Genomic DNA, 25,482 nt, shown 5'->3' with positions numbered 1-25,482 from the left:
AGAGAAGGAAAAGGGAATTGATAATCAACCAATAAAATAACAGTTGGAATTTTCCCCAAGTCTTGAAAGAGACAAATAGGCAGCAGAAGAAGGTCAAAAGACCTCAAAACAACTGAACCAAAACTACCTACTCCAAACCACAATGAACCAAATTATTAAGTTGAGGACAAAGAATATTAAAGAGAACAAGAAAGAGACATCAAGTTATATATAAAGGAAAACTCACCATGTTAATGGCAGATTTCTCAATGAAATCTCTACAAGCCAGAGAATGAGTTAATTTCAAGGTCTTGAAAAAAAAAAAAAGAGAAAGACTTGTAACCCAGGATATTCTATCTAGCAGATGCATCCGTAGAAGTGAACAAGAGGTGACAATTTGCCTAAATGAGCAGAAACGGCAAATTCATCAACAAGAGGCCAGTACAAAATACAAATTATGCAATCAACTGTAGTGGCACAGAACACATACACCCAACTCAAGCAGCATACACTTTAAGCTATCCAGTCAATAAGAGCCACATCCCACCTAGTAGCAAACAACAGAATGAGGCAAGCAGGTCCTTCCAATTCCATATATAGAATCCAATTTGGGTGAATCAGCTTACTGCTTGAGCTGTAAAAAGAGAAACCAGAGCTTATCCTGGAATGGGATAGTTTCTTGCGATAAGCACTCTCATTCATATCCTGTGACTTTTCAAGAACCCAAGTTCTGCCCAAGAACCCCAAGTTAAGGACACATCCCAGGATGTTTCATGAGATCTAGTATCCTTTCTGTTGCCAATTTTTATTGTCTGGGCTATCTCGTCACCTTTTAAAACTAAAATACACAAGAGCTTTTTGGGACGGAGAAGGTTTATTCCAACTTTGAGTTCGGAAATTCCCAGTACAGGATGAGGTGATCTCAGTAACCTGGTATCCAATGGAGATTGGCAATGGTGGAGCAGTGGGAAGAGATGTTCTGATGGTGGGTCGGCAAATACAGAGAGAAGCTAAGACAAACATACCTTGAGTAACTAGACCTCAATCTAGAGCCACCTTCTGGGAAAAAAAAAATATATATATATGGATATATATATATATCCATCCTGGCGACCCTAAGACCTCTCAACAGACTCATCCCTGAGACACCATAATATGATCAAATCCCACCCTAATCCTGCCATCAAAAACCAAGACTAAGTATTCAGAATTCCAACACCTATATGCAATTGGGAAATCAAGTTCTCTTCAATTTCTCAGCACATAGATCTCAAATAACTTGTACTGCTTTTCTAAGCTATTCAGGAAATACATTAAAATGTGCATTAATGTGTAGAAAAATTCATTTGAACTGAATTAATTAACACTACAGAAGCTTCTTGATTTGATGTAGTTTCATCTGTTTATTTGGGTTTTGACTGCCTCTGCTTTTGGTGACTCTTCTAAGAAGTCTTTACTAATGACTATATCTTGCAGAGTCTTCCGATGTTTTCTTCAGTAGTGGAATACTACTGAGTTTGGTCGTTTTGGGTTGTAGATTCAGGTCCTTCACCCCTTTAGAGCTGATTTTTAAACATGACCGGTTGGGGTATGTTTCTTACTTTTGCTGGCTGATATCCGATTTTCCAAACAGCACTTGTTGATGAGTACAAACCCTTTCCCTGGGTTATTTTCAGTTTGCTTGTCAGTATATCTCAGTGTTTATGCTAGTGAAATTGTACTATCCTGGCTTATAGTATTGGGCAAAATAGCCTAGAAATTTTTGGTCTTGTTTCCATGGTTTCAAATGCAAAGACTGTCTTTAAAATTATTTAATTTTTTTTCATAGATTTATTTTTTATTGGAAAATCAATATACAGAGAGAAGGAAAGATAAAGAGGAAGATCTTTTGTCCGGTGAGTCACTCCCCAAGTGGCCACAGTGGCCGGAGCTGAGCCAATCCGAAGTCAGGAGCCAGCAGCCTCTACCAGGTCTCCCACACAGGTGCAGGGTCCCAAGGCTTTGGGCTGTCTTTGACTGCTTTCCCAGGCTACAAGCAGGGAGCTGGATGGGAAGTGGGGCTGCTGGGATTAGAATCGGTGCCCATTTGGGATCTCAGTGTGTACAAGGCAAGGACTTTAACCACTAGGCTATCACACCAGGCCTGGCCCTGTTTCTTAATATTTTAAACTAGTGAATCCAAGCACTGTGTCACATCCTTAGTTAGTTGTCTTTCGTTCTTCTGTTACTGCTAATAAACCAACATGATAAAAGCTCACAAAGCTTTCTGGTTTACTGGATGAAATCTCACCAATGCTGAGTTTCTCTCCTTGACATTTTCCTTCAGTGTCAACAGACATTGCCGAGTGACATACCCTACAGGACTGTGTCTTCTTTTGGTTTAGTCTATTGGATAAAACGCCAAAACGTGGATAGCTTAGACATAGCAGACATTTATTTCTCATAGTTTTGGATGCTGGGAACCCCAATCCAGGGCACGAGCAGACTTGGCATCTGGTGCGGGCTCACTTTTTCATCCATGACACCTTTTTGCAGGGTCTTCGCTCAGAGTCAAGCAGCTCACTGAGGCCTCTATTTCAAGGACAGTAATCCCCCCAAGCATAGGTCTGTCGTCACAACATTATCACCTCCCCATAGACCCACACTCTAACGCTCTCACCTCAACTTAAGCACTTCAACCTATGAATTAAGAGCAGACACAAAGATGACAAATGAGCGCAGGCTTATGCTTCCAGCTCTGCCTTGCCCCAATCTACTCTCTCAACACACACATGTATTTCTATTCAGAAAAGCGCCTCTCCACATCTTGGTGTGGTTGATATGGAATACAAAGCCAAAAGACTCTCGGATTTTAACTTCTGAGTAAAAATAAGCTACAGAAAAATTATTTCCAGATGACCAAAAGGAACTCTAAAAATGGCCCATAAAATGCATTTTCTTCAAAAATGTCAAAGTTATAAAAGACAGAGAAATCTGAGGCACTGCTTCAGATGAAAGAAATGAAAGGAGAATCAGTCATTTCAGTGTGCAGTCCTTACTGGATCTCAGACCAGAGAAAGACTTCCTGTAAAGGCACTGGCAGGTAGGAAAATAGGCAGGACCGAGATTGCACAGATGGTGTAACCTGAGGAGCGCCCCTCTTCATGTCAATGTCACTCGAGTTGAGGACTCTACTGCGGGAATCCAGGGAATATTCTCTTCCTTAGAAAATACACACCTATTCAGAACAGAAAGGGTCAATGAATGCAATTAAATTTCAAATTGTCACATATGGAGAACATCTTTTCGCCTTTTTTGGTTAGGATGTAGTGATAAAAATCTCTGGAAACATGATTAACAATACAAACAGAAGTGAGAACTTTATTGGACCTGGCAATTCTTTACTCGGAAGATCTTAATTATTCTGGTGGGATCTGACTCAGAACCTAGCCTAGTAATCCATGGTTATATATTCCTTGATTATAGCGCCCACACCAACCCACAGAGCGGATCTGCTAAGGACCATCAGCGATGAGACTCCCTTTGAGTCTTTTCAGGACAGTCCTTTCACCTCTGCCTTTTCTCTTCCGTTAAGCCTGTTCCCTCCTTCAAATTTTAAATCATCAGATTTGAGTTAAACTCTGTTTTAAATTTTTCAGCATTGCCATACACCGGCTCCCTGTTTGCTTGGCCAAGCATTGCATGGAAGTTTGCTATTTGTCTCTTATTCTTAACTTTCTCTACAAGAAAATCAATGTACAGTTGTCATTTACTATCAATAAAAAGTTTTGCTAAAGAAAAGAAATGTTGTTAACCTCACTTAGAGCAGAAACAAACACCCAAGGACTGCCATTCTGCTACTCATGTGTCTGGACAGAACTCTGCAGTGAGTGCATGAATTTGACGTGCGTTTGGAAGTTGCCACCTGCCTTCTCTGGGGATGAAAGGTATGCTTCACCAGATTCTTGACCAAAACAATGGTATTTCCCAATCTATAAGGGTCAATCACATGCCCTCATACTAAATAATTGGTTAATAACTTTGATTAAAAAGGAAAAAAGGGGCCCTGTGCAATAGCCTAGCGGCTAAAGTCCTCACCTTGCACTCACTGTGAGCTAGTATGAACACTGGTTTGTGTTCCGGCAGCCCCACTTCCCATCCAGCTCCCTGCTTTGGCCTGGAAAAGCAGTCGAGGACAATCCAAGGCCTGGGAACCCTGCACCTGCGTGGTAGACCTAGAAGAATCTCCTGGCTACAGATCAGTTCAGCTATAGCCGTTACAACTACTTGGGGAGTGAACCAGTTTACAGATGATCTTACGCTCTGTCTCTCCTTCTCTCTATAAATATTTCTTTCCAATAAAACTATATGAATATTTTTAATAAAGGAAATAAAATTTTGATTTCTGGCATACGTATTTATAAATACATAAAGAAAATGGAGCCATATCTATGGAGAGGTTTCCTAAGGTAACCTTTTTGTTCTCTAACTGTTCTTCTCAAAGTGTTTTTTCTATGTGTTAGTCTTAAGGTATTACATCTGGACAATATTTTAGTGCTTTCAGCATCAAAATAACATTTGAGATAAAAGAAAATCATTTCAAATTACAACACAAACTGAAAGAAAATAATCAGTGCTTTTGCTGTTTTTCTATATGCTTCTCCTAAGAAAAGAGAAGAAAAAAATCACTTTTATTTCCAGGAGATTAAATAAGAAATTTCAAGATTGGGCCATGGGAATTATAGAAGTAGACAACAGATCTTGGAAAGGATTGAAGCAGCAAATTAACGTGACATTCCATTTTATACAATAAGAAGTAGGTCCAGGGTTTCTCAGCTAACGACGGCATACCCGGTTCTCCACTGATCTTTTTCTTTGGCCACTGAGCTACTTCAAGGTACTGTACATCTCACCTATTCCACTGACTTCCTTCTAAAATCCCCTTCTTCCTTCAAGGCCTCTTTCGCATTTTTTTTAGATACACTTCTTCATAGTAACATCTTGAACTGGTTCGGCTTCTATTTGAGTTGCCTTCCTTTTAACAGTAGGTTTCATGGCATTCCTGTTTACTGGCACACAGTTTCATGACACTTACCTCAATGGACCTCATTTTTTTTTTTAACTGCAACTAGATGAGAAGAACTATGATAGATGCTGTGGTTGTAAGGAAGAGACGAACAAAACTGTTTTCAGAAAGAAAGCAGTTACTCAAGGCACTGTGATTGTAGATGGACTAATCTACCTACCAATTTGCTTTCTGTTGGTTCTTCTTGTTTTTGTGCATTAAATGGACATTTCTAGATAATATTAGATCGTATCTATTTACGTGAATACATAAATATTGTCTTTGCAGCACCTCTCTGTTCATTCTTCTGTCCATCCATCCATCCGTTGATTCCACCAGCAGAAGACACCATTCTGCTGCCTACGGGGCCAATTTGTTGGATTATTAGTTAACGGAGCATGGACATGTTTCATTCTATCTCTGCTTGTCATAATGAATGGTCTTTTTGTCCATAGGATGAATAATTTTGAGTTAGGTAAAATGAGAATCTGGCAAAGAGTGAATTTTTCCCTAGTCCCCCAGGGATAATCCTTTTATTAAGGTGCTTCCTCTGTCATTTTTTCAAGCTGTAAAATGAAATTTAAAATTAGTACCATATAATCAATCTCAAAATACAAGAAAAGCATGAGTAACCCTCTAGAAACTTGAAACTCCATGTTCTTGATGGTTGGTCTCTTAATTAGCAGCTTAGAAATCCCACCTACTGTCAATATAATTGTACCAGCTTCTCAATTTATATATGACTCAAAAACTCCCAATTTCTTTCCTCTCATCTTGAATATCCATTTTTCTTCCATCTTCACTTTTTCACATGAATTATTTCACATTTTCACTCGAGGAGAATTGAAAAGAAGGGCTGTTTTCCTAGTAAAAATGCAAGAGCCTGACCGATAGGGAGGAGCTAAGAAGGAAAGCAGCTCGTTAAAGTTCCTAACCAAGCTAGGACACATCCTGGAGTGATTAAATCGCTTGTTCTCTTTACAAATTATAAACTGGATAGTTTAAAGTCAACTCCCATTGGCTAGTAAAATAGAAAATACGGGGGTAGAATAGATACTAGTTTTCTGTGAACTGTTTCTTTATGAATTGTGATGTGATACATACAGTAAACAAAAGGTAACCCCCCAAATACCTGGAGGGTATGTGATTCACAATAATTACAGAATCTGCCCCTGCCTCCAGATAAAGACTACCAATAAATTATAAGCACATTAAATATAGCAACTGGTATGGTAATAAGTGTTGGTGCAGAGGCAAGCTCGGAATGCCTTCAGCAGCATGAGCTCTTGCTGTCCAGTGTGGCTGCTCTGTTCCTCACACTTCAATAAGAGAAACCTTCTTGATGAAACAACACTGTAAATCTCTATGTCTATCTCATCTCTGCTGAATAAATTCATATGAGATGTAAATAAAGCACTACAATTAAAACAGATTCTGACCAGACAAGTCCCCAAAAATTCCTCAGAAAGATGAAATAATCTGCAACTATAATATAGGTTTTCACATAACAACAACAACACAAAAAGGTGAGCTCCCTTGCATGTGTGGTAATTCCATTTCAGCAACAAAACTGCAGGCTGTGTTGTGGATGCCGAGGCCAGGAGGGACACTGAGTCACTCGCCCCTGAACCATCTCCTCACTCCAGCTTCCTACTGATACAGGCTCCCGCAAGCACTGGGTGTGGTTAAATACCTGAATTCCTGCCACACACACAGGAATCCTGGGTTGAGACCGCAGCTCCAGGCTTAGTTTATTTATGCAACACAGCCTCTGCCACGTCTATCTGTTCCTCAGATTTTTAAAAAATTTTAGAAAAATAATTTGCTTCCATCTTCACTCCAAAAATAACATCTGATCTTTTATTTCAGTTGATTACAAGCATTTCTGCTGTTTGCTTTCCTCCTCAAAATAGTACAGATTGAAAACTTTGATTAAAATTCAGATGCTTGGGCCTGGTGCAATAGTGTATAGGTAAAGTCCTCTCCTTCCTTGCACATGCCGGGATCCCATATGGGCACAAGTTCTAATTCTGGCAGCCCTGCTTCCCATCCAGTTCCGTTCTTGTGGCCTGGGAAAGAAGTCGAGGACGGCCCAAAGCCTCAGGACCCTCCACCCGCATGGGAGACCTGGAAGAAGCTGCTGGCTTTGGATTGGCTCAGCTTCAGCCATTGTGGCCGTTTGGGAAGTGAACCATCGGAGGGAAGATCTTGAACTCTGTCTCTCCTCCTCTCTGTATATCTGTCTTTCCAATAAAAATAAATAAATCTTAAAAAAAAATTTAGATTCTTGGTGATTGTCTTAGCTTTGTATTATATGCTGAAAACTATAGAAAGTTATATATATTTCGCATGTAAAAGATTACATACAATATATATAAATATACATTTGCATATATTGTACATAAATATATAATTTTATTATGTGTGATTTATATATACAATTTATTACATAAATTGTATACACAATTTACATTTATATACACAAATGTAAGATAGATAGCAGATAGGTACATAGTCTGAATCACAGAAACTAGAACAGTAATTCAAATTCTATCTGAGGTTGATCTGGAGACACTGGAAAATTCATTGAAGAATATATGGATATTTTGTACTTCTCTATTTTCACTTTAAATGAAAAATTTTAACCTGAATAGTCTGTATAATCTTTGTGAGTAAAGCGTAAAACCAATACACATCATAAGCTCTATCATGCCTTTGGCATTTTTAAGTTTTAAATTGACTATTTTAACGTCTATTTTTCTATAACTTCCCAGAGAAAACTAGCCATAAGTTACATGTCCTCTAGCCAAAGAACAAGTTTTTGTTTCAATTGCCTAGACTTTAGCCACTTAGTCATTCTCATCCTCAATTATACCACACCATTTTCTCTAACAGTTTTCACCTCGTCTTACCAAAACAGTAGATCCTTTCACTTTAAATCAATGTATTCCTGCTTGATACAGCGAAGTCGCCCTGCATCACCCTCTAGGGGCCAACCACAGGCTTACTCTCACGTTCTCTTAGCCACAAGCAATCATCCCTTCGCCCCCGCAGAGCTCTTCCCTAACGTGATGCTTCCGTTACTGCCCACTTTCTCTCTTTGTTCATCTAGATTGTTACTGTCCAACTGATATTTGTCAAAGATAGGAATGTTCTGTGCATTCCAACACTTATGTGACTATCAAGTGCTTAAAATGAGCCTGAAAACCGAAAACCTGATTTACAAATTTGTGTCCATTTAATTAACTTAAATTCAGAAAGTCTCCTGTGGCTAATGGCTGATGTAATGGACACCACACTATAGATAATAATAGCATTCAACATCCAACTCAAATTCTGATTCTCAAATATGTTTGAGACTCAGTACCCCACCCATACAGAGGATACCCAATATGCTGGTTCACTCCTTAAATGCTCGTGACAGCTGGGGTTGGGCAAGACAGACAAGAGCCTGAAAACCAATTCAGGTCTCTCACATGAAGAGTAGGCACTCGGCCCGTGGAACCGTCACTTGTTTTCCTGGACGTTGTGCATTAGCAGGAAAATGCAGCTGAGAATTGAGCCATACGTTACACCCAGGCACTGTGATAGGAAATGGTGGACATCATAGCTGGTGTGTTAGCCACCAATTCCAATGCCTATCCCTCAAATCCTGTATCTTACAGGGTAGGAATATCAAAGTTAAAAAAGGAAGACAAGAAAAAACAAAATAATACCTTAAGCCTCATCTTCAGATGTTTAAAGTGACTCTGTGTGAAATCTAATACGTATGTTTGAAAAAGGTTCCCAAATACCCTAACGTTTAGCCAGAATTGATAATCATTGTCCCAGGAAAACTGTTTAGCTTTCCTATTTCTCAGGACTTGCTTGAGAGCTCTGAAATCCTACATAGCAGTCATCCAATGTAGTACATCATTTTCCTGGTAAAATCAGTTTCCCTAGTTTTCCTCACCAATTATATTTAAATTTTCTTGGTTTGCTTTGTCTTTCCATTGAGTCTACCACTGTACATGCCAAGCTATTATGATTGATCCATTTTAACTTACTGTATATATTCTTTTTTTTTAAAGATTTTATTATTATTGGAAAGCCGGATATACAGAGAGGAGGAGAGACAGAGAGGAAGATCTTCCATCCGATGTTTCACTCCCCAAGTGAGCCGCAAAGGCCGGTGCGCGCCAATCCGAAGCCGGGAACCAGGAACCTTATCCAGGTCTCCCACATGGGTGCAGGGTCCCAAAGCCTTGGGCCTTCCTCGACTGCTTTCCCAGGCCACAAGCAGGGAGCTGGATGGGAAGTGGAGCTGCCAGGATTAGAACCGGCGCCCATATGGGATCCCAGGGCTTTCAAGGCGAGGACTTTAGCCGCTAGGCCATGCCGCTGGGCCCTGTATATATTCTTAAATGGAAAATCAAATAGCCATAACTTTAATTTTCCAAACTCTAACAGAAGTTAAGCGTGGGTGCGTATGTACTAGAATGATCACCATTTGCGACCATCACAGTGGTTTATCAGGCTAATTCTCCATTTGTATGCGTCAGCATCCCATATAGGCACTGGCTCATGTCCCAGCTGCGCTTCTTCTAATCCAGTCTCTGGTTTTGGCCTGGGAAAGCAGCTAAGGATGTCCCACATTTTTTGGGAGCCCATGTGAGATACCCAAAAAGATTCTCGGCCCCTGGCTTCTGTCTTTGGATTGGCTCAGCTCTGGTTATTGTAACCATTTGGGGAGTGAACCAGGAGACGAAAGATCTGTCTCTCCTCTCTGGAAATCTGCCATTCCAACAAAATAAATAAAACTTAAAAAAAAAAAAATCTGGACCCAGTGCTACGGTTCAGTGGCTAAATCCTCACCTTGCATGTGCTGAGATCCTATATGGATGTCAGTTAATGATCCAATGGCTCTAATTCCCTTCCAGCTCCTGCTTATGGCTTCAGAGGGCAGTAAAGAATGGCCCAAAACTTTGGGACTCTGTACCCATGTAGAGGACCCAGAGGGGACTCATGGCTCCTGACTCAGGTTGGTTCAGCTCAGACCATTGCAGACACTTGAGGAGTGAACCTGGGGATGGAGGATCTTCTGTCTCTCTTCTCTGTAAATCTGCCCTACAAATAAAAATAAAATAAATTGTAAAAAAGAACCATCACAATGTGTTGTAGATAATCTATTAATAAAAGAATTCTGTGCTAGACTGTAGTTCTGTGAATATTCTGTTCACATTGAATCCTCAATAACTAGACCCTGATGTGTCAGAGGTACTTAGTACAGTGGTCTTTTGGTGAAAAAAATTTTTTTAGATTTATTTGTTTTTATTGGTAAGTCTGATATACAGAGAGGAGAGACAGACAGGTCACTCCCCCAGTGACCACAATGTCTGACCAAGCCAAAGCCAAGAGCCCAGAGATTTTCCAGGTCACCCACGTGGGTGCAGGGACTCAAGGCCTTGGGCTGTCCTCGACTGCTTTCCCGGGCCACAAGTATGGAGCTGGATTGGAAGTGGGGCCACCAGGACATGAACCGACACCCATATGGGATCCCAGCACATACAAGGCAAGAACTTTGCCGCTAGACTACCACACTGGGCCTGAAATATTTAAAACATTACTTGGAACCACCACATCCACGTAATATTGCCTGACTCAATTCTCTACTACTCTGATTCCCAATAGCTGCCTGCTAATATGTACTCCAACAAGTAGTAGTTAATGAATGGTTCAAGCACAAGGGTCCCTGCCACCCACATGGGAGACCTGGAATGAGTTCCATGCTGTCTTTCTTTCTTTCTTTCTTTCTTTCTTTCTTTCTTTCTTTCTTTCTTTCTTTCTTTCTTTCTTTCTTTCTTTCTTTCTTTCTTTCTTTCTTTCTTCTATTCAAATAAAATGAATATAAATGAATCAGTATTTTTATTAAAGAAAAAAAAGAGTTACCCCACTTATCTGCAGACTCAACATCCACAGCTTCTGTTACCCATGGTCATCTTCTGTTTGAGCATATTAAGCAGAAAATATAAAAAAATAAATGCTCTAGTGCTTGGTGTGGTAGCCTAGTGGCTAAGGTCTTCACATTGCACACACCGGGATATCATATGGGCACCACTTCTAATGCCAGTTGCCTCACTTCCCATCCAGCTCCCTGCTTGTGGCCTGGGAAAGCAGTCAAGGACAGCCTAAAGCCTTGGGACCCTGTACCCATGTAGGAGACCCAGAAGAGGCTCCAGGCTCCTAGCTTCGGATTGGCTCAGCTCCGGTCATTATGGCCACTTGGAGGGTGAATCAGTGGACAAAAGATCTTCCTCTCTGTCTCTCCTCCTCTCTGTATATCAGACTTTCCAATAAAAATAAAGTAAATCCCATTAAAAATCTAAAGTTCTAAATCATGCAGTGTTTGGGTATTGCAATGAAATCTTGTGCCATCCTGATCCAGCCAACCCATGGCTTGAATCGCCTCTTTAATTGGTGTAAGCATGCTGTGAATGTTGCTCATCCATCAGTCCTTAGTTATCATTTGGTTATGAGAGTGACTGTCATGGTATTCTAATGCTTGTGTTCAAGTACTCTTCATTTTACTTAGTGGCCTTATAATAACTTTTATTATATTAATATATTTATTGTGTTTTTTTGGTAGTTGTTGTTAGTCTTATTGTGCCCAATTTATAAATTATGGCTCATCACAGATTTGAAGACATAGGAAGGAACCAACACATGTACAGGGCTTCTTACTATCCACCATTTCCAAGTTTCAGAGAGCATGCCCTGATATAAAGAGGGATTTTGCTACATTTTCAATAAATGAATAATTTAAAGAAAGAGGAAGTACTTAAATAACTATCATTTGTCATATCAGGGTATTGTCTTGCTCATGAGAAGCGAGCACATTTTCAAAGTATCAAAATGCTGGCTATTTTTATATGGGTGATATGCATGTGTGTGTGTAAGCTCATGGTGTTCATGCAAGCAAGTGTGCTCTGTGTATTTGTTCATGTTGTGTACATGCGTTCACACGTGCACTTACTATGAGCATCCTTAAGAGGATCCAAAAGTTGCTGAGTATTCCAAAGGATCCCTCACTGTCTCTGGGCTCTGCACAGCTGGTAGCTCTGCTCTCCATAGCGTTAGTCCTGGGAAATATGTTATTAATACTAAGTGAACAGATGGTGTAGGGTGTGTTACTTAAGACAGTTTTGCCAGGAGGTAAATTTATGCTTTATAAATGTACTTCAAAACTCTGCTATTTGATTTAATCACTTAATGCAAAGACAGCTGCATACTATATTTGCTTTAACTGCAGTTATATGGGTTATCTGCCAATCTGTTAATTATAGTATTTTGAAAGACTTCAGGAAAAAAACAGTAATTATACAGATTGGGGAGGGGGTGGAGGGAAGGAACATTTTAGAATCCTAAATTCAGACATTCATTCCCAGCTAACACAAACTTACTGAAGATTTAGAAAACCTGTTAGGAAAGTGGGAGTAGATGGAAAGGGACTTTTGTCCATTGGAAGGAACTTTTATGTGTGTTGTCCCTCTGTGTCACTTACTACAGGGAGGTAAGTGTAGCGTCATGGTCCCACAGGACTGAACTCCAGCAGACTCTTCAGGGCTTCTTAGCAACTGTTCAGTTCCTTTCAGTTTTGAAGGTGCTCAAGCACAAGTCCAGTGTTGACTTTCTCCTACTTTCCTGTCACCTGCATGTTCTTCAGGGCCCCCTTTAAGTTTTCAGTGCTAAGAAGTGGCAGTAATGATTAAGCAGAACTAATTAATATTATATTAGGGAGGGGAATATTTTCAGCTTAGTCTGACAGCTTCCTTTTCTTGCCAAGCACTCAGTGCCACATACTTGCAGAAAAAAAAATCTGGCTCATTTCCCCATACCCCCTGGGAATTCATGTTCAATGAATTTCATTGTCATTTTGAGAACAAGATTTCCTGTCTGTGGGCAGTCTCAGGATTAAAGGGCTGAATGGCACTGTCTGTAAATCAAAGAACTCGGGAAAGAATGCTATAGACTACAGGATCCTGCTCTCTCATTTGACAGCTGGAGAAACTGAGGACCCAGAGGAGGTTTTGACCAAATATCCTTTTCTATAAGTGTATGTACTTTCCAAATCATTAAACTAGTATAAACCAGAAAAAAATTTCTTTTATCTTTGAAGGGCTACACTGAAATAGCAAATTAACAGAAAACAAGAAGTTCAGCTTATTTTCATGTGCAAATCTAATACCTGATTTTCTGGAATTACCCTTAGGCAAATTAGAAGAAGAAGATGAAGATGATGATGATGATGATAACTTGGCCTGACATGATGACTCAGTGGCATGGCTAGTCCTCACCTTGCACCCACCAGGATCCCATAGGGGTGCCAGTTCATGTCCCACTTGCTCTACTTCCCATCCAGCTCCCTACTTCTAGCCTGGGCAAGCAGTAGAGGATGACCCAAAGCCTGGGACCTTGTACCCACATGGGAAACCCAGAAGAAGCCCCTTGCTCCTGGCTTCATCTCAGCTCAGCTCTGGCCATGGCAGCCAAGTGGGAAGTGATCCAGTGGGTGGAAGATCTTTCTGTCTCTCTTTCTCTCTGTAAATCTTCCCTCTCCCCCAAAAATAAATCTTTTTAAAAATAATAACTATCCTATTGACCATCTGGAGCTTCCACATTTTGTAGCTTGCACTGTCACCTGCACTGAGAATGGTGCCTTCCAGAAAGGAACATCATAGTTCCAGTGATCATAAGCCACCACTATATAACAGGTACTAGATTTAGCAATCCAATATCATCTCAATTAAAACCTCTGACAAGCTACAATGCAAATCTTATTTCAAGCATTTTATGGAGAAACTGCAAGTGGAATTCATTGGTAGATTAGTTTTCTAAAAGCCGCACAGGTCATTTCTATTAGCGAGAGGCTCATATTCCAACTCTGACTTACAAAATCAAGGGCATTGCCTTTTCTGAAAATATGATTTTTACTCTACTTATTGTTTCCAAAGTTGACTAAAACTATTTTTTCCAATTCTCTAAGACCCTTTTCCTATGTCGTTTACGAGGCTCTGTGAGCTTACATCTGCTGGATGTCTCAATTTCATGATCATTTAAATATTGTTCATATGTAGTAGAGCCAAAACATCCAATTACACTTATCCCCTTCTTTACACTATGCATCCATTTCCAGAATGTCTTGATTAGGTTGATACACATGTACCAATTTAACCTCGTGGGATTATTATGTCTAACTTCCTTTTTTTAACTGTGCTTACTTATTTTCACCTTAGATTAAAAAGGCAGAAAGACATAAATAGCCGGCCAGACAGTGATATTTCCACCTGTTACTTCATTCCCCAGATGCTTACAATAGGGCTAGTTTGATGCCAGGAACACAAAACTCAATGCGGTCTCCCATGTGGTCAGTAGAGATTCAAGCAGTTGAGTCATCATCACCTGTTACCTAGCAGAGTGTACATTTACCATAAACTGGCTCACAAGTGGTGGAGCTGGGCTTCGAACCAAGCACTCGAATACAGATGTGTGCTTAACAACTTAGTGGCTATACAAAAACGTGTCCTAGCTTACAACTTCTTTCGTTATGCAGGAGAAGATAACAGCAAGTTTGACCATTTCCAGAGACTCAGGTTTAGCTTTCAATCCTTCTAAAATCATACTTAAGTTATTATTGAACATAATCAAAGAAGAAATGGGGAGGAACTTACTCCAGTGGCCCCCAGCATTTTCATTTCCTTCAGACAATTTAGATTAGATAGTACAGAACTCTCTATGAACCTTTGAATCTCTGCCAAAAGCACAGTGTTAGCATTAGCATGTGTTTTGCTAAATTTCTTAAATATGCCATGGTTGGTCATAATTTTCATATATCTTGTAATAATTTTGATATTCTTTTTTGATTCTTTTTTGTCATTTGTCTCTTTTTAGTAAAATTATTAGTCATGATTAAGTGAAGTACCTTCACCCTCAACCAGTTAATTAAAGGAAGGTTACGCATGGGAGAGTAGTAGCTCAGGAGAGAAGAAATCCTTTGTGGTTTACCTTTGAGCTGCTCTCTGTCGCAGGGGCTGTGTGTGGGGGGGTGTCTGCTTGTGCATACATGCATACTGCTTTATGATAGAACACAGCTCTCAGAAAGATCTTTCACTAGCATAATTACCCATTCCTGTGGTTGAAAGGAAGGCATTGCTCCCAGGAGGTATCACAATTCTGGGAATTCCAGCTGTTTATAGTTGCACGTCCCCACATAGAAAATTGAGGTGTCTCTTGGCATCTTGATTTAATCAGCCCTGCATCTGGCATTCCCTTCTTAGATACTATGATTTGGAGATATATATATACACACATATATGTACATACATATATCTCAAAGATATCAAAGATAGCATCTGTATGTCCATAATTATCTTTGTTTCTGTGGAGTGAGTCCTAAAACAAGGAAAGGAACACCAACCTTATTCCATAATGTAACAAATGGAAGTCTCCTCTTTATTGATTATTTCTTGTTCGTATTTAATTATTTTCTCAAAATATCCTGTGCCTTTTTGAACAGAGAAAAAAACTTCACGTTTACTTGAATATATTCAGTTGATCATTGGCCAAAATATACAATTACATTTCAATGGAGAAAGGATAATCTTTTCAACAAGTGGGGTTAGGACAACTGAAGATATATATAAAATCTGTATCTAGACATAAACCTTACATCTTTAATAAAAAGTAACTTGAATTGAATCTGAGGTTTTTGGGGCTAGTGCCATAAAGCAGCAGGCTAAGCCCAGAGCATCAGCATTCCATAGGAGTGCCATTTCGAGTCCTGGATGCTCCAATTCCGATCCTGTTCCCTGTTAATGGTCTGGGAAGGCAGCAGAGGAGGGCTTAAAACCTTGGGCCCCTGCTCCCACGTGGGAGACCTGCAAGAAGCTATGGACTCTTGGCTGCTGATCTGTCTAGCTCCAGCCATTACAGCCATTTGGAAAGTGAACCAGGGAATGGAAGATCTCTCTGCCTCTTCTCTGTAACTCTGCCTTTCAAATAAAAACAAGTAAGTCTTTTTAAAAAATCTTAATACTAAATGTAAAATGCAATTAAGAGAATGCAAAAAATAAGCAACAGATTGGTAGGAAGTATTTGCAAAATCTTGTGCCTGCTGAATTACTTAAATGCAAAAAAAAAAGACACTTAAATTAAAATCAAAGCCACATGATTCAGTTTTAAACTGAGCAAATATTTGAACAAACACCTCACCAAAGAAGACATCAGATATTTCATATTTCATTAGAGAAGTTGTAAACTGAAAAAATCAGATAGCACTACACACGATTTGAATAGCCAACCTTGAAATGACGTCAAATCCTGACGAGAATGCAGAAAACAAGAATCCTCATACACTCCTGCTGAGAATGCAGAATGGTAGCATCACCTTTGATAAAAGAGTGGCAGCTTCTTTTATTTATTTATTTATTTTATTTATTTATTTACTTATTGAGAAAGCAGGTTTACACAGAGAAGGAGAGATAAAGATCTTCTGTCCGTTGGTTCACCCCCAAGTGGCTGCAATGGCTGTACCTGAGCTGATCCAAACCTATGAACCTGGTGCTTCTTCTGGGTCTCCCACGCAGGTGCAGGGTCCCAAGGTTTTGGGCCGTCCTTAACTCCTTTCCCAGGCCGGAAGCAGGGAGCTGGATGGGAAGTGAAGTGCCAGGACACTAACTGGTGCCCATATGATACCCTGGTAGGTGCAAGATGAGGATTTTAGCCACTAGGCTACTGCACCAGGCCAACTGGCAGCTTCTTATAAAATTAAATGTATTCTTACCAAATGATGCATCACATTAGATATTCACACATTAGATATTCTGCTAGTTGAATTGAAAATGTGTCTACAAAAACTAACCACATATACTTAACAATCTTATTCATAACTGCCAGAAACTGGAAGCAATCAAAATGTCTTTTAATATGTGAATAGATAAACTGTGGTGGGGAATATCATTCAGCAATGGAAAAGCTATCAAAAGACTCAAAATATAGAGAAACCTTAAATGTCTATTGTTAAGTCGAAGTAGCCATATGAAGGGGCCACATACTATGTGAGTTCAATTACATCATATTCTAGAAATTAAAATTTATGCATTTTAAACAGTACAAATATCAATGGCTTCCAAGACTTTGAGAGAGAAGAGATGAATATTTGAAGCACTGGAATATTAAGGTGATAGTATTACTAACTGATAATGCTGTATAGTTAGATACATGTTACTATGCATTTGTCAAAACCTATATAACTCTCCATAAAGTTAATGTTGTTAATTAAGTACTAATTATTAATTAGTATTAATATTATTAAATAGCATTTATCATGGATTGCAGTTTTTAAATAATAATTAGTATTGTTTCACTAATTATAACAATTATACCAAACATGATTTGAATAGAATATGGCCCCTAAACCCATAAATATTTAATTCCCAAGGTCACAAATGAATGATGCTAACATGGTGAAGACTTGATCCGATCAAGGTGCTTAGAAAGTAGGTCTAGAAGGACATTGTCAGGTCATCAAGAGCTTTGCTCTACAAAGGTAGTCCTTGCAAGAATGCCTAGCCATTCTGCTTCCTGGTTTGTCATGTGACCATTCATGCACACATGCTCCATCATTGCCACCATCTGGACACAGCAAACACCAACCAGCGGGACTGATCATGCTTTGTTGACCTTCAAACCAATATGGCAAAATAATCTTCCTTCGTCTACCACGGTGAGGTGCCACAGGCGTTTCATCATAGTAATAAAACTGTCTAATACAGTACCACACACAGTAAAATATTCACAACAATAAACATGTGCATAGGCTAGCACATACAGAAATTATGTGCTCTTATCTACCCAAGTAAAACAACCATTTAAAAAACACATTTATTTTAAGACTCCAAGTGCTTTGGGAGTTCCTCACACAGTCAACCCTCAGGAACTAAGATACATTCTTTTGAGCATTTCAAACGCTACCAAACATTATTTTCTGAGTTTCTGAAATAATCAACTAGCACCAGGAAGTAACTCAGGTGAAGGTTTTTGCTTACAAATTTAGGAAAAGTAGTTTTGTTTTTTAAATGAACAAAATTTAAAAAGTGTGTGGCAGTTATTCTGTGAAGAACGAATTCTAAAAATGACATAAAGAGTGATTATATTATTAGTATATTGCATAGCTTCCCTAAGTAACTTTATTGGGATATTGTGTTTATTTACATGTTCAATTCTGATCATAAATATTCTGCCAGAAATATGACACACAAACAAAAGAAGAGCCATGGAAATAACTGAAAAGATGAGCGGGGCAAAAAATAAATTATTTGATTATTTTTGAATCAGAGGAGATAGACCTATCAGGACAAGAAATGTTGGGTAAATAGTTAAGTCAGAAAAGGGAAGGAACAGAGGAGAAAATCAGCATTAAAACCTGCGCTGTATTTTTCTTCAAACGCATGCATTTAGTGAAAATCAAAGTGAACTTTAAAAAAAATAAACGTATCTGTGACATATACAATGTTCAAGACATTGTTCCTTCTGTTTGCTTATGGGGCAGTTTTTGTGCAGTGAAATCGCATCTTACAATTAAATTTAAATTATATATGCTACCATGATTTTCCTAGGAAATACAAATGATGCTCTGCCAGTTATGAGAAGATAAATCATATCTATGAGAAATTCTGAGGTGATTCTCCACACGACTTATGATGCCCTCCGGGACAAACTGCCATATTCTTTGTTCGCAAAAATTTCCTTTACTCCTAGGCTCTGATTGAGCCACACCCTCTCGTGTTTTAAGTTGCTTTAGAATGCCTCTTAAGTCTTCATATAGAAAGACTTCAAATACATGACTTAGAAATGGATTAATAGAACAAAGGATGCTACCCATGGCATGCCTGTGGCTGAATCCAACACAAGCTGCAACAAAGCGTAGGCTGCACCTTCTGTCTGAGTAACTTGGTCTCATTTTGCCCAGGAATGGCAGAATGTGACTTGTTTCAGAAGAAAGAGAAGGATATGCAGCCTTGGAGCCGGGGACTAACCTTTGCTATGTTGCTTCAGGTCTGGATAAAGTATCTCAACAGAATTAAATCCAAGTTAATTTGAATTGTCCACAAATTACAGAAATTCTTGTTGATCCTTTCATTTGCTGGACTACAATGCTGTGTATTTCCTCAACTAGATAATAAGTTTGTTAAGGTCAGGAAATATGTCTTCCTCTTGTCTTGGCTCCCAATGCCAGATCATTCTATGTGCTGCAAAAACTCCTAATTTCCAAAAGGGTTTTTTGTTTCAATTAGATTTCATTTAAATTTAAGCATTCAAAAAGAACATGTGGAATTGGTTGTAGTGTTGTTTCCTTTTTCGTTTTGAATATATAATATTTATCCTCAATTCATTTCAAAACTATATGTTAAACTAAGAATAAGCTCCTTTGTGTTTCTATTTTCTCCAAAATCATTAAAAATATATCAACATAGATGACATATGTTATTGATTGTTTCACTTCAGTTGCAAGGAAGTTGCACAATCAGGTCTATATGAACATGGTGGTTATAAAAGACATTTATAAGGATTTTTAAGCATTTCTACACACTTTGAATATATTCCTTTCTCTGAAAAAATAGTTTGCCTTATGAATGAGTAAATATAGCTAAAATTAGCAAAGACATTTGAGAAAAACATGAAACAATCATTTTGCAGAAAGAAATAGACAAGAAAAGTAACAGCATAAAGAATTTATCAGGAAATCGTAGGCAGATTATAAGTCACAAAGCTATGAAGAAACTATCGCAAGAAATGAAATCAGAGTCCTCTTGAGACCACTTCTGAATATTAAATTATACCTTACAGAACAAAACTGTACCAGGCGATGAGCCTGGCAAAACAGAGAGTCCCCACACATCACAGAGAGCCTGGGCACAAAAAGGAGTTTGTGTTGTGTAAAATCAATGTTTTCAGCCATGGCGTTATATGTTAGCAATAGGGTTCAGCCACTTGTAGAGCTTTTTAAGATCAACCTTAACAGCACTTTGAAACCAGACCATAAATAATTAAGCTGATGTGAAAGTTACTTTACCAATTGACAAAATTACATTTATCAAAATTTAAAAAACAAAAACAATAAAATGTGTAAAAATTTTTATGTCAACAAAATTTGTTGTCTAGAAAACATGTGCAACACATTTCCAAAGATGAAAATCACAGTGCATACAGTGAATTCAACTCTACACACAGTGAAGTAGGAAAACATAGCCATTATACAGAAGAAATAAAAATCAGTCGCTAGAAAACAACAGAAAGAACTGTGGCAAAAATGTCCAGGAGTCATTCAATGATAACAAGGGTTTCTATTCCCTCCTTCCACCTGGAAACCATCATGACCCGTTGGGCACTGACTATAACCTAAACATTAATTAGCTCTGCAGTGAACACTGTTCCCCCCCACCAACAAATCTCTAAGCAAAACCTGAAATATCAAACTGTTTCCAAGAAATTTAACTGAGCCCAGACGAAGGATACATATACATATATATACATATCTATACATATATTACAAAATCCCATCAGAAGGTAAGATTCACAATGCCTCATATTAAACCAAAATTAGCAACTGCACAAAAAGCTAGAAGCCATCAGCCATAAGCAGGTGATAAATCAACCTGTAGAAGCAGCACAGACCCAACACAGATAAGAAATAACTTTAACTATTAAAAGAGCACCGATAAATTCAGGAAAAGCTTCCAGCACTTAATATCAATTCTCTGACTGCAGTCCCTGATAGAAAGAAAACAGACTGAGGAGAACGTAGTTTTCTGGGGGTTGGCATTGCAGGTAAATCTGCTGCCAGCAGAGATGACATCAAATATGAGCACTGTTTCAAGTCCCAGCTGCTCTACTTCCCATCCCACTCCCTTCTAATGTGCCCAGGGAAGGCAGGGGAACATGGCCAAGTGCCTGGGCCCCTGTATCCATGTGGGAAACCTGGATGTAACTCCTGGCCCCTGACTTCAACCTAGTTCAGTCTTGGCCATTTTGACCTTTTGAGGACTAAACCACCAGAGAAAGCGCGTGCTTGGTCTCTCTCTCTCTCTCTCTCTCTCTCTCTCTCTCTCTCTCTAGTCTTTTTGCCTCTTCTTTGTAGCTCTGCTAGCCAAATAAATAAATACATCTTTAAAATTTGGAAGAAATAATGGCCAAAACATTATTACAATTTGATGAAAACTGTAAAGTTACAGATCACTGAGCCCTACCTAGCACAAGAAAAATAAAAAGTAAAACAAGCTCAACATTAGTAGTAAAGAAAAAATATTGGAAGCAGGAAGAGAAAAAAGTATCATTATATACATAGAAACAGGTACACAGAATAGGGCAGATATTTCTCCAAAAACATGCAAGAAGATAATAGTTAAATAATCTCTTTAAGTTGTTGACAGAAAACAGAATCCTATAGTCAAAACAAATACCTTTCAAAAATAAAATATATATATATTTTTAGGATTCACCAAGGCTAAGTATGGGTATGTCGTGGCACTGTTAAGCTGCCATTGGGATTCCTGCACACCAGATTGAAATGTCTGGTTCAGATCCAATTCCTACTAATGTTCACCCTTGACAGCAGCTGTTGGTAGGACAATTACTTGGGTCTCTAGAACTCACGTGACACTATGTAGATGGAGGTCCAGCTCCTGGCTGAGCCTGACCCAGTCATGCCTACTGCAGGAATTTAGGGAATGAACCAGTAAATGCAAGATCTCTATCTCCATCTCTCTGATTTCCAAATAAAACAGAAATAATCAAATTTTTTTAAAAATTCCAAAAGCTAAGATAATTAATTGTAGACAAAAAAAAAAAAAAAACACTTTACTGGAAATTTTAAAGGAATTTCTTCAGACAGAAGGAAAATGTTACTAGAGAGAAAGATGGGTTCACAAAAAAGAAGAAAGGACAAAGGGAATGATGACTACATGAGCGGCACAGATTTACTCTGAATACATTATGTCACATTGACTAATAATATTAGTTAACTGTGTTGTGGAATTCATAGCGTATTTGAAAATATTTGGCATTGCTAAGACAGATAAGGAAGGGAGAAACAGAAATATCTAATCGTACAATTCTCTACTAAAAAATAAAGCGCTATAATACTTTGAAAGTAGCATGACAAATTCAAGATGAATATAGCACATAATAAAAGTAACTTTTTAAAATGCATTGAGATTAAGGGCCCGGCACGATAGCCCAGTGGCTAAAGTCCTTGCCTTGCATGCACAGCGATCCTATATGGGCGCAGGTTCGTATTCCAAGCTGCTCCGCTTCCCATCCAGCTCCCTGCTTGTGGCCTGGGAAAGCAGTTGAGGACGGCCCAATGCGTTGGGACACTGCACCCGCGTGGGAGACCGAGAAGCTCCTGGTTCTCAGCTTCAGAGTGGCTCAGCTCCAGTCATTGCGGCCACTTGGGGAGTGAACCACTGCCCGGAAGATCTTCCTCTCAGTTTCTCCTTCTCTCTGTATATTTGCCTATCAAATAAAAAAAAACCTTGAAGAACTGATTTTCTGTATTTAAAAAATGCATTGCAATTAAATGACAATGTAGTTACTAAGCAATACAATAATCATATAAAATATTCAAAATATTCAAATAAGGAAAGGATTGTAGGATTTGATTTCAGAGTAGGACCCTAAAAAACACTGCTGACAAATGAGCTTTTAAAAGTACAATTAAGTGAAGCATAAATAGGAGATTTCAATACCTTCCTTTCAAAAACTAACATATCACATAAATAAAACATCAGTAAGAATACAGAGAATTTGAACCAATTTAAGCTAACAGCATTTTTTTAAAGATTTTCTTTTCATTTGGAAAAGTAGTTACAGAGAGCAAAGACCTTCATAGTGTTGGCTCACTCCCTAAGTGGTTGCAAGGGCAGATCTGAGCTTATCTAAAGGCAGAAGCCAGGATCCATATGTGTCTCCCCTGTGAGTGCTGGGGCCCGAGGACTTGCGCCACACTCCACTTCTTTCCCAGGACAGAAGTACGTCATAAGGAGATAGCTACATGGGGAGTGGAGCAACTGGAACTTGAATGGGTACCCATATGGGATGCCAGTGCTACTGGCAGAGAATTAGTCTACTATGCTACAGCACCAGCATTGGAAAACAGCATTTTTAGCCCATTACACCTGACAAGACTGCAATCCACACTAACTACAAGTACAGTCATAACATTTACCAAACAGAACACATTCTGGGCCATAAAACGAATTTCAACATGTTTTCATGAATTCAAGATATAAATGTTGTCGCAATTATAAAAATTAAATAAGAAATGCACAAAAATTATCTATGGAAAATCAACAGGTATTTTGAAACTATCCCCTCTCAAAGAGGGGATAGTTAAACAGATTTTTTTTTAAACTGATCAAAGAAACCTGAAACTACAGTGAATCAAATTGTATGGAATCGTTCTAAAGCAGGACTTAGGAAAAACAAATGCTTCCACTGGAAAAGAAGCCATCAGAATCTCTACCTTAAGCATGAATTAAGACCACATTCAATGGAAGAAAATTATAATAAAGATTATAATAATCTGTTATAAACAAAACCCTGGGTCTTTGAGAATGTCAGCAAAGTTGATAGCTTCTAAATGTGAAGTCCTTTTAGGGAAAAAAGAGAAGAAATTATCAATCTCAGAAATAAAAAAGCAGATATTCTCTCAGACTCTACAGGTATTAAGAGAATACTAACTCTTTTGGTCTTGTGTTAATGGCGGGCGGTGCCTACTGAGCGGCTCCCAGACAACCGCTGCCCTCCCCAGGGGAAGAAAAATAATAACAAACCCTCTGGCCTCCTCGCTTCTGCTCACTGTCAGTGCTGGAAGTCGCTAGCATGTCTGTAGCACCGTCCAATCACTCGTAGGCCAGCCGGCCCCCAAGGGTCAACCAGTTTGGCAACCAGTTCATCCAGCAGACCAAGCCCCACATCGTGGAGCGCACCATCAACCTTTACCCATTTACCAACTACACTTTGGGTACCAAACAGCCTCTCTATGAGGACAGCTCAGTAGCAGCCAGATTTCAGTACAAGAGGATAGACTTTAATGAACATGGAAATGAAGAGGACTGTGAAAGTGGTTCTGATTGTATACAACTGTCGCGTATATTACTGCTACAGCCAGGAACAATTTTCTTCAAATTACCTTGTGGTGATCCTAATCCAGAAGAAAATGAAGTTGAATGATTAAAAACTCTTAACTGACAGAGATACCAGGCCGTCAACATAGAGTCCTGGAAGATGGGGTTCGGAATGGCTGCGCTGGTAACTGGCAGAGAGCGAATTTCGAACCTTCTCGGTTTCCATATAGTCGTGTGCATATCACAAAGCCTGAGGAGCATAAGGAATTGTTTCTGGTTCAACTTCGAGAGAAAGCCTTGTTCGAAGTCCCTGAAAATTAGAAGCTGAAGCAGGACCTTTATTTGAATTTTGTGCCAATACACCAGGAAATGGACCCATCTTTTCTAGTCTTCCTCAACTGTTGAGCAGGTTCAACTTATTATACAATTGAGTTACATACAGAGGAAAAGTCAAAGAAGCCGGAGCCCATCATGATAACTTCGTGACTGAAGTCCTCGCCTTGCATGCATCAGGATCCCATATGGGGGCCAGTTCATATCCCGGCTGCTCCACCTTCCATCCAGATCCCTGCCTGTGGCCTGGGAAAGCAGTTGAGAATGGCCCAAAGCCTTGGGACCCTGCAATTCCTTGGGAGACCCAGAAGAGGCTCCTGGCTCCTGGCTCCTGGCTTTGGATCAGCTCAGCTCTGGCTATTGTGGCCACTTGGGGAGTGAACCAGCGGACGGAAGATCTCCATCTCTCCTCTCAGTAATTCTGACTTTCCAATAATAATAAGTAAGTTATCATGCTTGGAGTGGTGAGATTGGCAGCAATTCAGAACTGTAGAACTATCGCAATCTCTTGAGCAGAACCCTCAGAGCATGCCCTGCATCGGGGACCCTGGGGTGCTGTCCTCCATCCTGAGGTGCAGAGGCATTTGGGAGGCTGAGTGTGGCTTCTCTGCTTATCCCTAGCCCCTTCCCCAGAGGCAGGAAGGAAAAAAAAAAAGAATGTGGAAGTGGTGATCTCACTTTCTTGTAGCCCTTTGCCCATATCACCCTCATCAACTATCACCAAAAATAAATATAATTAATTAAAAATTTTTAAATGTAAAAGCAGCCGCCTCTGTGAGCACAGCGGTACATGGTGTAGAATAAATATGGTGGAAGAGATTTTTGGTTTTATCTTTTCCCCATCCCCTGAGTTGTCACTCAGCTTTCTATTATTTGAACAGTACAGTCGACCTGACCTCTAGATAGTGGTGTGAACAAATGCGGTGACGCCCACTTATTGTTGGTTTCATTCATTGTTTTGTA

The 25,482-nt window shown here is 39.3% G+C and overlaps 1 pseudogene; it reads left to right on the top strand.

Annotated features, from left to right (window-relative positions):
• The window catches only part of LOC101536735 (cleavage and polyadenylation specificity factor subunit 5-like), a 42,547-nt pseudogene extending 17,930 nt beyond the window's left edge, over window positions 1–24,617 (top strand).
• The last annotated feature ends 865 nt before the right edge of the window (window positions 24,618–25,482 follow it).

Source organism: Ochotona princeps, chromosome 14, assembly GCF_030435755.1.
Source record: "Ochotona princeps isolate mOchPri1 chromosome 14, mOchPri1.hap1, whole genome shotgun sequence".
NCBI classification, from domain to species: Eukaryota; Metazoa; Chordata; class Mammalia; order Lagomorpha; family Ochotonidae; genus Ochotona; species Ochotona princeps.
This window is presented reverse-complemented; position numbering and strand designations above follow the sequence as displayed.